Raw genomic sequence first — 12,990 nt, 5'->3', positions numbered from 1 at the left:
TATATATATATATATATATATATATATATATATATATATATATATAATCTGAAACATAATAGGTTGGAACAATCATAAATACAGTCAAACGGTATCATCCCCAATACCAATGTCAATACTAAGGCTGACACCACTGCCGACACCGCCCATAATGATCCATAGTAGTTCCATAAAGCCTCTAACCAAAAGTAAAGATATGCCCCAACCATAGCCAAACCAATGTCTATGATTAAATTACTAAGTTGACTTGGGGGAATCCCATGTTCCCCATAAGTGATCATTATTATACTTTCTTGGGGGATTCCCTTGTACCCCATAAGGCTTTCAATTAGACAAACCATAACCACAAAGACCTTACCATTTAAACTTTCTAAACTATTTAAATCATTTATACCATTTATACCATTAAGGGTTCCATTGCCAAGTTATACTATGAACTAGTTTAATGAAAGTTCAAAAATTTAACCAAAAACATTCTCGTAGGCATTTATCAAACATGTTGAGGGAATAGTATTTCCAAAGCCAAAACTAAGTACCAATTAATCATTCCCATGCAACCAAATGATCGAACCACCATAATAATATGAAAACCATAAGTAAAGGACATGGAAAGCCATAAGTAATAATATAAAAACAATAAGTAAATCACCTTGTAAGTCCCAATTTGCTCTTATTGATGAAACCCTGGCATTCCTTAACCTAAGAGCCTTAGGGAGAATTTAAGAGTGTTTGAATTATTGCAAATAGGTTAATCGATGCTCCAAGAGGGTAAAAGTCACAGGGCCTTAACAGGTTAAGAAGGAAAATATCCAAATTGCCCCCAACTTAAACTACTTAAAATTTTTGCAGGATGGTACGACCATCCCATACCAGTCATACCTTACCATACGAGTGGCACCCACCACTTGTATACTAGGCCTCCCCTTAAACCCCAACACTGTCTAGCATACGACTATCCAAGCCAAACCTTACCCTTCCATATGACTAGTACTATAAAGTCATACCCTAGGCTGAACAGAATCATCTAGACTAAACTTAGGGCAACATACGATTGACACCCTACCATTCATACCATAACACATGACTAGTATATTCCAATCATACCTTAGACAAAATCCAACCAACCCATACTAGTTACCATACGACCAAACCCACCCTAGTCGTATCCTATCATACGACTAGTACCTCTTAATCGTATGATGTATAGAAGCCAAAACTTAGGAAATTTTCTAAGGGCAAAAACCCAGGGTGTTTCAACATTTAATTCCTTGTAATACATTACAACAATTTCATGTGCATAAGGAATTCCCGTTGTTCCTTATGCACATGAAATTGTTGAACTATTGCTTCATCTTCACAACCTGGGTTCCCTTTAAGCCAAATCACCAAATTGTTGAACAATTGCTCTCCTTTGTTCCTTTTGTTCTTTATAGGGAATTTCATATGCAAAAATTATCATGACCTACAACTATATTGCTTCCTCTTCATATTAACAACTTCTGTATATAGTGGATCACCAATCTCAAAGCCAAAATCACCATTAAACCTCACCTCACACTTGGTTGTATATTTACCATTCACTGCAAGAATTTCCATAGCCATTGGTGATACATCATTGATCCATATTTTTGAAAACTCTCTTATTTGATTCATCCTTTTCATGACTTTGCATCTTATTTCCTCCAATATAGTGATAATAATTTTGAACCTAGCATCAAGAATCCAACTATTTAAAGTTTTACACATGTTGTTCTAAACCACATCACACCTGTTATGGTCTTTAAAAAAAGTCCTGCACCATTTCTCTTTGTTGTACTTGAGCAAATATTCCATAATTCCACCACCCAACACTCATTTCATTAAGTTTCAGTTGCAAATAAACTTCAAATGATGCCCTTGCAACCTGCCAAAATTTTTTCCTCCTTTCTTCACCCCTTTAAACCTGCTTCCAGTTGGCCCATATATGTCTAACACACTATCTATGCTTAGTATTTGGCAGTAGATTATAACATGCCAAATGAAAACCCTATCAATCATGTAAAATAATAGTTAAACATTAATTACTATAGCAAATTGAAAAAAATTAACTAAAAAATATGAAACTTCATACCTTCTGCAGGTCAAAATCAATCCTTAACCTCTATTTTCTTTAAGTTCCAAATTATGGGTGATGCACCTAAGAAACTACGACCATGTGTCCTTGGTTTCTTCATCAACTACTGCCCATGCTTTAAGGTATATTTGATTATTTTCATCTTTGGAAATGCAAGACAACAAGATATATTTACATATACCCTTGAGAAGGGAACCATCTAAGTCAATTATTCTTCCACAACCCCTTTTCCATGAACTTTTTAAGTGCCTAAGACAAATATAAATGCCCATAAACACCTTTTTTCCTAGAATTGAATTCTTGGATGTCACAATAGATACAGTGGTACCAGGATTGGTGGTCTTCAACTGTATAGCATAATCATAAAACCTAGAAAAACCTTCTAGGAAATCACCAAATTGTTTATTCATAACTTTGATTTTTTCCATTCTACAGGATGTTTTACTAATATACAACATGTAGTCCTTTCTTAAAAGAGCTCAAATCTGATGTAATTTTATTGAACGATCACTCATAATCTATAATACCCGTTCCTTTTTCTTAGCTAAAAATCATCTCAAAGATTCTAGGACTTACTTTAAAATGCAAACCTATCTTTGTACACGTGGTATTTTTGAGATTTTCACTTTCTATCACATGGAAAATTGAGTTAGCTTTCCAACGATATCAATTTTGTCCAAATTTGACATCAGACGAGGAAGTTATGGATGTTTTACTTGAAACTATCGAAAACGCCCAAGTACAACAACTAAGTTGATGGACCGCCATTTAAGTAACGGACTGCCACTTTGACCGTCACAGCCAAGGCAGTTGAGCCACATACTAGATAAGGACTGAGGAATGAGTTGATGGGTCGTGAAAGTTGTGATGGACCGTCATCCAGGCTATCAACTCTTATCCAGTAAACCCCATTTCTAGTCCATGTCTGACGGGATAACTGATAGACCATCAAGTGTCTGACGGACCGTTAGTCGGAACATCACACACCATGTTCAGTTTATTTCCAGGTTATTTTAATCGGGATATTTTGGTCACTTGTCACTCACCTACATATACCTAGATAAGTCCAAATTCAGCCATTTTGCTTATTATTATTTCACAAACAAAACAACTAGGGTTTCTCTCTAAATTTAATCTGCAAGAACAAGAGCCAAACTTCTTCAAGAATCAAAGTATTTCAAATCCTTAAAGTTCAAAAAAATCAAGAACCTTGAGTTAGGTATGCGTAGTGTTCATCTATGGACCCCTTTCATTCATAGAGTTCAAGCACCATGGTTTTAAATGAGAAACTTTGATTTCCTTATGGTTGTGTGATGTTGTTCATGGTAATGATAATTTTTTAAGCTTCAAGATATTAATTTAAGTTGACTTCCATGATGTATGCATGCTTATAGTTAAAACCCATGAATTTGGGTGGTTCAAGATGATTAAAATTATTGAGAAAACCTATGCCCCAAAGTGTGCATGCAAGATGTTTGTTAAAATGCCTAGAATGCTAAAAATCATGTTACCATGACCCCATAGTATTTAAATGACAAGCTATGTCAACTCTTAAGATGATTCCACATGAACTTCCATGCTATTGATATGTGTTGCTAGAATGATTATGCAATGAACATGATATTAAGGTTGTGGAAGTACTTCCATGTGACATGAAATCCTTTCTATGCAATACATTGTTGATAAGCATGATTAGTATGAAATCCCTTATGTAAGATATTATGAATTGTGGCCTCAAATCTTGTGATCAAGTCATGTTATGTGTGTTAGTTTCCTTCCATTGAGTCCTGGGGGTATTCGTACCCAAAAAATATAGTTATGTGTCTAGATCCAAGTCACGTTACCCCGATAATATCATTCAAGCCATGATCTATAGAACTCAGTCAGTCATGTGACTCAGGAAACCTCCAAAGTCTCATGATCTCAGCAAAATCTCAAATAGTAGTGCTATTACTCCAGTCAATGAAATTCAGTTACTCAGTCCTTGTATAGTCAGTTAAATCACGTTCAGTCTCTTCAGATGGGAGTAGAAGTTAGCACCGAGTGAACCCAAGGATGGGAAATCACCCGCCAATTTAGGGTGTGATTCTTAACAGTCATCCTTGTGTTCCAGAACTATGTAGCCAGTGTAGGTTGAGACATCTTAACCTATCAGACTAGGGTTGATAAGGAGACTTAACCTGTTAGTTTAGGGTTCCCATCATTCTCATTTGAGTACCTTCCAGTTGAGGGTCACTCACAACTGTCCTTACCAGTGGCACGGTATTGACATCCCTCTAGTTGGGGAAGAGATTAGACCCCAACTTAGCTATATGCATTATTAGGTTATATCGGTTAAACAACTACCTCCCACAGTTTCAGGCTTAATCTCAGTAAAAGAACTTAGATATTTCTTCAGATATCAGTATCCCAGGACTGTCAGACACAATCACCCATGTTGACTGAACCATAGTTTCAGTCATGTCAGAAGTTAGTAAATCATGTATTAACGTACAAATTCACTATTATGTATTTACATTTCTAGTTATTATGTATGTATGTTTGCACCCTCACATTTATATTATTCGGTCAGTTTGCATTGCTCATGCATGTAAACCCTTTTTATTTAGCCTACCTCACTTATATACTCAGTACTCTAGTTGTACTGATGTATTTGCAGTATGGTGCTTTCTCTTTATGTTACACCATAGGTTTAGAGACACGAGGTCTAGACTAGCAGTAGCAGTCACATTTTAGTATACAGAGCTGCAGTGAGTCCTCTTCATTCGAGGATGATATGATTCTATTTATTTATTATTTCAGTTAGTTTCAGTTTACGGAGTTAGTTGGAGACATGTTCCTTCAACTCCTTATTTAGTCAGTACTTTGAGTCTTTCAGATACAGTTTAGATTTAGTTCAGTTTTGATTTAGACTTCAGTTATCTTGGGTATTTTTCACCCATATGGATGTTATAATTATTTCAGTTGAACCTTATGGTCCATTGTTATGTTTTCCATATATTATATGTATGTTAAGAAATGTACAGATATAGATATCAGTCATGGGTTAGCTTATGCTCTCTCGGGGTCATGATCACCATGTAGCATTCCAGTTTAGAAAGAAGGGTGTTACAAACTTGGTATCAGAGACTAAGGTTCAATCGTGTCCTAGGAAGTCTGAAAGCCGCATCTAGTAAAGTCTTGTGCATGGGTGTGTTGCACCCCACATTTATGTACAAAAGGCTATAAGATGTTTTCGGAACAATTTTCCTTCTTTCAGTATTTATGTCATGCTAGTGAGCATAATCTTAAGTGAAAGTCTCAGTCTAATTCATTCTTCTCTTATTTCAGAATATGCCTCCAAAGAGAAGAAACCAGTTAGTTCCTCAGCTCGAAGACCCTTTGGGCGAGCATATTTCTCATGCGGAGTTTAGAGCTCCATTCACAACACTTGATCAGTCCATGGCTGCCTAGAATTAATGGACACTATTTATTCCAGCTAATCCAGTGGCCAATTCTACAGCAGCTAGAATTCGGGACTTCACCCGGATAACCCCTCTATCTTTCTTTGGGTCTAAGTCTGATGAAGACCCCCAGGAGTTCATTGACCAAGTCCAGAAGGTCATTGATATCATGGGAGTTACTTCTGTTCAGAGCACCGAATTAGCCGCATACCAGTTACAGGATATTGCTCACACTTGGTATAAATAGTAGAAGTCTGAGAGGTTAGAGGATGTAGGTTCTATAGAGTGGAAGGAATTTGTTATGGCTTTCTTAGATAGATTTTTACCCCAAGAGATGAGGGAAGCCAAAGTTATTGAGTTTATCAACCTTAGATAGGGAAATATGATGGTTAGGGAGTATTCTTTCAGATTTACTAAGCTAGCCAGATATGCCCCTCATATGGTCGCAGAAAACAGGGCTATGATGAGCAAGTTCCTGTCAGGAGTGAATGATAGTGTGGTAAATAAGTGTGGATATGTAATGCTGAATAGTGATAAAACTTTATCCAGGCTCATGACCCATGCTTAACAAATAGAGGATGAAAAGGTTAGGGCTAGGGAGAGGCAGAATAAGAGAGCAAGATCAAGAAATTTTAGTTTTGCTTAGCCCAAATCAGAGGGAGGAAATCATTCCTAGTTTTGTCCCAAGTAATCAGCTACAGTTCATTCTTTAGCTAGTGCTCCAGCTCCTAAGTTCAGAGATAGAGCACCCGGCTCTAAATCTCAGGGCAGTGTCAACAATGACCGAACTAATCCCCTATGTCAAACTTTTGGTAAGAACCACCAGGGTGTTTGTAGAGCCGGTAATGATGTTTGTTTCAATTGTGGTAATCCAAGCCACAGAGTCAGAGATTATCCTCAGTCCAGTTATCAGGGTCATCAAAATCATTCTACAGCTCAGTCCGGTCACCTGAACTAGCAGGGTACCACTTTCAGTGCTACTAGTAGGCAACGCCCAAACAGACTCTATGCTCTTCAGACTCTATAGGATCAAGAAATTCTCATGATGTCATTATTGGTACATTACAGATTTTCCATGTTTATATTTATGCTTTTCTAGATCCAGGTGCATCCTTGTTTTTTGTCACTCCATACACAGTAGGCAATTTTAAAATCAGTCCTAAAATTTTGGCAGAGCCCTTTCAGTCTCTACCTCAGTGGGTAAAACTATTAGCTTGGTGGGTATACAGGAGCTGCCTGATTATGATATTTTAGAAATCCACGTTAGCAGATTTAGTCAAATTAGAGATGACTGATTTTGATGTCATTATCAGCATAGATTGGCTTCATTCCTGCTATACCATAGTCGACTGTAGGATCCAGATAGTTCAATTTTAGTTCCCAAATGAGCCCATCCTAGAGTGGACGGGTAGTACTTCATATTTTAAGGGTCAACTTGTTTCCTACCTTTGGGAAAGAAAAATGATTTCAAAGGGGTGTGTGTATCATCTCGTACATGTAAAGGATTTCAGTTCCAAATCTCCCAGTCTTGAATCAGTTCTAGTGGTTAATGAATAATCAGATGTCTTTACTGAAGATTTTCAGGGCATTCCTCCCAAAAGGGAAATAGACTTCGGCGTAGACCTTCTTCCAGATACTTAGCCTATTTCTATACCACCATACAGAATGGCACCAACAGAACTCAAGGAACTGAAAGATCAATTGAAGGATCTCTTAGATAAGGGATTCATCAGGCCCAGTGTATCCCCATGAGGTGCACTAGTCTTATTCGTGCGCAAGAAAGACAGTTCTCTCAGGATGTGTATTGGTTATCATCAGTTCAACAAAGTTACCGTCAAGAACAGGTATCCGCTTCCTAGAATAAATGAATTGTTTGAAAAATTTCAGGGTGCCAGTTATTTCTCCAAGATATACCTTAGATCAAGCTATCATCAGCTCAAAGTTAGAGAATGTGACATCCCAAAGATAGCTTTACGTACTGGGTATGGTCACTTTGAATTTCTAGTCATGTCCTATGCTCTTACCAATGCCCCTGCAGCTTTCATGGACTTGATGAACCGGGTGTTCAAGCAGTACTTGGATATGTTCATCATAGTCTTCATAGATGATATTCTGGTCTATTCTTGCACAGAGCGTGATCATTCAGACCATGTCAGAATTGTTCTTTAGACTCTCAGAGATCATCAGTTGTTCGCCAAGTTCAGTAAGTAAAATTTTTTGCTAAGATCAGTGGCATTCCTTGGCCATATTATTTTTGGTGATGGCATTAGAGTAGATCCTCAGAAGACCAAAGTGGTAAAAAACTGACCTTGCCCTATCTCTCCATCTAATATTAGGAGTTTCCTGGGTCTGGCTGGCTATTATAGATGCTTTGTCGAGGGATTTTCTTTTGTTGCATCTCCTATGTTCAATTTGACTCAAAACAAGGTTAATTTTTAGTGGTCAGATTCTTATGAGAAGAGTTTTCAAGAGTTGAAGAATCGACTCACCTTAGCCCAAGTTCTAACTCTTCCAGATAGTTCAGATGGTTTTGTAGTCTATTATGATGCATTGAGAGTAGGTTTAGGTTGTGTCCTCATGCAGCATGGTAAGGTCATAGACTACGTCTCCAGACAGCTAAATCCCCATGAGAAGAATTATCCTACTCATGATCTTGAGTTAGCAGCCGTAGTATTTGCCTTAAAGATTTGGAGGCATTATTTATACGAAGTTCATGTAGATGTCTTCACAGATCATAAGAGTCTTCAGTATGTCTTTTCTCAAAATGATCTCAATCTTCTTCAGAGAAGGTGGCCGACGTCTCAGTAGACTCTCCATGGATAGTGTTTCTTACGTAGAGGATGGTAAGAAGAAGATAGCCCAGGGAATTCATCAGCTTTCCAGACTAGGCATTCGCTTAGTCGACTCTTCAGAGGGTGGTGTATGTGTTAAGAGTATTTTAGGTCATCTCTAGTTTCTAAGGTGAAAGAAAAGCAAGACAGGGATCTCAGCTTTGTCATGCTAAAAGAGTTAGTTCAAAATTAGAAAGTAAAAGCTTTCTCCTAAGGAGGAGATGATGTTCTTCATTATCAGGGTCGTCTGTGTGTTCTAGGTGTAGATGACTTGAGGCAGCTAATTCTTGTAGACGTACATGGTGCACAATACTCTATTCATCTAGGGGCCACTAAGATGTACCGTGACTTGTGGGAGATCTATTGGTGTAGTGGAATGAAAAGAGATGTTACAGAGTTTGTGGCTAAGTGCTCTACATGTCAGCAGGTTAAGATAGAGCATCAGCAATCTACTGGGTCCATACAAGAGTTCACCATTCCTACTTGGAAGTGGGAAGAAGTGAACATGGATTTCATAACGGGTTTGCCTCGAACTCGTCATCAGCATGATTCAGTTTGGGTTATTGTAGACAGAATAACTAAGTCATCTCATTTCCTTCTAGTTCGTACCTCTTATTCAGCTAAGGATTATGCCAAACTCTATATCAAGGAGTTGATCAGATTACACGGTGTTCCATTATCTATCATCTCATACAAAGGTACACAATTCACCTCTTACTGTTGGAAAATATTCTAAAAGGGTCTTAGTACCTAAGTCCATCTCAGTACAACGTTTATCCTGAGACAGATGGCCAACCAGAGAGGACCATTCATACTCTTGAAGATATACTAAGGGCGTGTACAATTGATTTTAAGGGAAGTTGGGACGACCACTTGCCCTTGATTGAGTTTGCATTCAACAATAGCTATCATTCCAGTATTCAGATAGCTTCATTCGAAGATCTCTATGGTAGGAGGTATAAATATCCAGTCGGTTGGTTTGAAGTTAGTGAGGCCTCATTCATCGGTCCTGACTTGGTATTCGACGCCTTAGAGAAAGTTTAATTGATCAGAGAGAGACTTTGGGATGCTTAGAGCCGACAAAAGTCTTATGCAGATATTCGTAGAAAGGATATCCAGTTCGAGGTCAATGACTATGTCAATCTCAAAATCTCTCCCATGAAGGGATTGAAGAGGTTCGGCAAGAAAGGGAAACTCATTCCCCGCTATGTCGGTCCCTTCAGGATTCTCAATCGCTTCGGCAAGGTAGCTTATGAGCTCGAATTGCCTTCAGATCTAGCCTCAGTTCATTCGGTCTTCCATATCTCCTTGATCAAGAAGTAGATAGGTGACCCAGCAGTTGTAGTCCCTATTCAGAACATTGATGTTCAGGATAGCCTTTCTTATGAAGAGATTTCAGTCAAAATTTTAGACTATCAGATTTGTAGGCTGACGAACAAAGAAATCCCTCTAGTCAAAGTTCTTTGGTGAAATTAGTACGTTGAGGGAGCTACTTGGGATATAGAAGCAGACATGCATACCAAGTACCCTCAAATTTTCTTCGCTAACCCAGATCAAGCTCAAAATAACAGTCTTCCTTAAGCTTATTCAATTTCACGTTTAGCATTCAATACAACTTGATATTACATTTCATGTTCATGTTCCATCAAAAATTTGATATCAAGTACCATTGCATATTCAGTCATGCATACATGTATCAATCCAGTAAATAATCATGCATCAGATATGTATTCTCATTGCAAGAACCTCAGTCATGTATTCATGAATCAATTACACGTGCATCAGATATATATGTTCAGTATAACACGTTCACTTTGTCAGTCATAAGATTATGTTCCAGCTACTCATGTTTGGATTATTGTTTCCCCTCTTCATCAGTTCCATTCAAGGACAAATGTTCTCAAGGGGGAGATATTGTAATACCCCTGCCTTTTTCCTAGCTAGAAATCATCTCAAGGATGCTAGGAATTTAAAATGAAAACCTATCTTTCTAGACATGGTATTTTTGATATTTTCACTTTCTATCAAGTTGGAAATTGAGTTAGCTTTCCAACGGTACTAATTTTGTCCAATTCCGACATCAGAAGAGGAAGTTATGGACGTTTTACTTGGAACTATCAGAAATGCCCAGGTATGACGGCCAAGTTGATGGACCGCCACATAAGTGATGGACCGACACATAAGTGATGGACCACGACAAAAGTGACGGACTGCTACTTTGATCGTCATTGCCAAGGCAGTTGACCCACATACTAGATAAGGACTGATAGACGAGTTGATGAATCGTCCAAGTTGTGGCGGACCGTCATCCATGCTGTCAATTCTTATCCAGTGAACCCCATTTCTGGTCCACGTCTTACGGGATAAGTGACGGACCATCAAGTGTCTGATGGACCATTAGTTTGACCGTCACACACCACATTCAGTTTATTTCCAGGTCATTTTAACAGGGGTATTTTGGTCACTTATCACTCGCCTACATATACCCAGATAAGTCCAAATTCAGCCATTATGCTCATTATTATTTCACAAACAAAAAAACTAAGGTTTCTCTCTAAATTTAATCTCCAAGAACAAGACCCGATCTTATTTAAGAATCAAAGGATTTCAAATCCTTCAAGTTCAAAAACATCAAGAACCTTGAGTCAGGTATGCGTAGTGTTCATCTATAGACCCCTTTCATTCATAGAGTTCAAGAACCATGCTTTTAAATGAGTAACTTTGATTTCCTTGTGGTTATGTGATGTTGTTCATGTTAATTATCATTATTTAATCTTCAAGATATTAATTTAAGTTGACTTCCATGATGTATGCATGCTTGTAGTTAAAACCCATGAATTTGGGTGGTTCAAGATGATTAAGATTGTTGAGAAAACCTATGCCCCAAATTGTGCATGCAAGGTGTTTGTTAAAATAACTAGAATGCTAAAAATCATGTTCCCATGACCCCATAGTAGTTAAATAACAAGCTATGTCAACTCTTAAGATGATTCCACATGAACTTCTATGCTATTGATGTGTTGCTAGAATGATTATGCAATGAACATGATATTTAGGTTGTGAAAGTACTTCCATATGACATGAAATCCTTTCCATGCAATACATTGTTGATAACCATGCTTAGTATGAAATTCCTTATGTACGATATTATGAATTGTGGACTCAAATCTTGTGATCAAGTCATGTCATGTGTGTCAGTTTTCTTCCATCAAGTCCTGGGGGTATTCGTACCTAAAAAATACAGTTGTGTGCCTAGAGCCAAGTCATGTTACCTCGATAATCTCAGTCAAGACATGCTCTATAGAACTCAATCAGTCATGTGACTCAGGAAACATCCGAAATCTTAAGATCTCAGCAAAATCTCAGATAGTAGTGCTATTCCGTCAGTCAACGGAAGTCAGTTACTCGGTCCTTGTACAGTCAGTTAAATCATGTTCGGTTTCTTCAGATGGGAGTAGAAGTTAGCATCGAGTAAACCTAAGGATGGGAACTCACCTGCCAGTTTAGAGTGTGATTCTTAGCAGTCATCCTTGTGTTCTAGAACTACGTAGCTAGCATAGGTTAAGACATCTTAACCTGTCAGTCTAGGGTTGATGAGGTGGCTTAACCTATCAGTTTAGGGTTCCCATCATTCTCATTTGAGTACCTGCCAATTGAGGGTCACTCACAACTATCCCTACCAATGGCACAGTATTGACACCCTTCCAGTCGGGGTAGAGATAGACCCTAACTTAGCTATATGCATTATTGGGGCATGTCAGTTAAACAACTACCTCCGACAGTTTCAGGCTCAGTCTCAGTAAAAGAACTCAGATAGTTCTTCAGATATCCATATTCTAGAACTGTTAGACATAGTCACCCATGTTGACAGAACCATAGTTTCAGTCATGTCAGAAATCAGTAAATCATTTATTAGCGTACAGATCCATTATTACTTATTGATAATTCAAGTTATTATGTATGTATGTTTGCACTCTTACGTTCATATTAGTCGGTCAGTTCGCATTGCTCATGCATGTAAACCCTTTTTATTTAGCCTACCTCACTCGTATACTCAGTACTCCAGTTGTACTGACATATTTGCACTATTGTGCTTGCTCTTTATGTAACACCATAGGTTCAGAGACACGATTTCCAGACCAGCAGTAGCAATCGTATTTTAGTATACAGAGCTGCAGTGAGTCCTCTTCATTCGAGGACGATATGATTCGATTCATTTATTATTTCAGTTAGTTTTCAATTTACAGAGTTTGTTGGAGTCATGTTCCTTCAACTCCTTATTTAGTAAGTACTTCGAGGTTTTCAGATACAGTTTAGATTTAGTTCAATTTTGATTCATACTTCAGTTATCTTGGGTATTTTTCACCTATATGGATGTTATAATTATTTTAGTTAAACCTTGTGGTCTATTGTTTATGTTTTCCGCATATTACATTTATGTTAAGAAATGTACAGGTACAGATATCATTCATGGGTTAGCTTGTGGTCCCTCGGGGTCATGAGCACCGTGTAGCGTTCCGATTTTAAAAATCGGGGTATTACATAATCCTATCTTTGTAATGCTTACTAATCCACCAAGGGTTAGACAACTTATTTCTTATCC

Source organism: Capsicum annuum, chromosome 11, assembly GCF_002878395.1.
Source record: "Capsicum annuum cultivar UCD-10X-F1 chromosome 11, UCD10Xv1.1, whole genome shotgun sequence".
Lineage (NCBI taxonomy): Eukaryota > Viridiplantae > Streptophyta > Magnoliopsida > Solanales > Solanaceae > Capsicum > Capsicum annuum.
The sequence above is the reverse complement of the archived record's forward strand: the minus strand, read 5'-3'. Positions refer to the sequence as shown.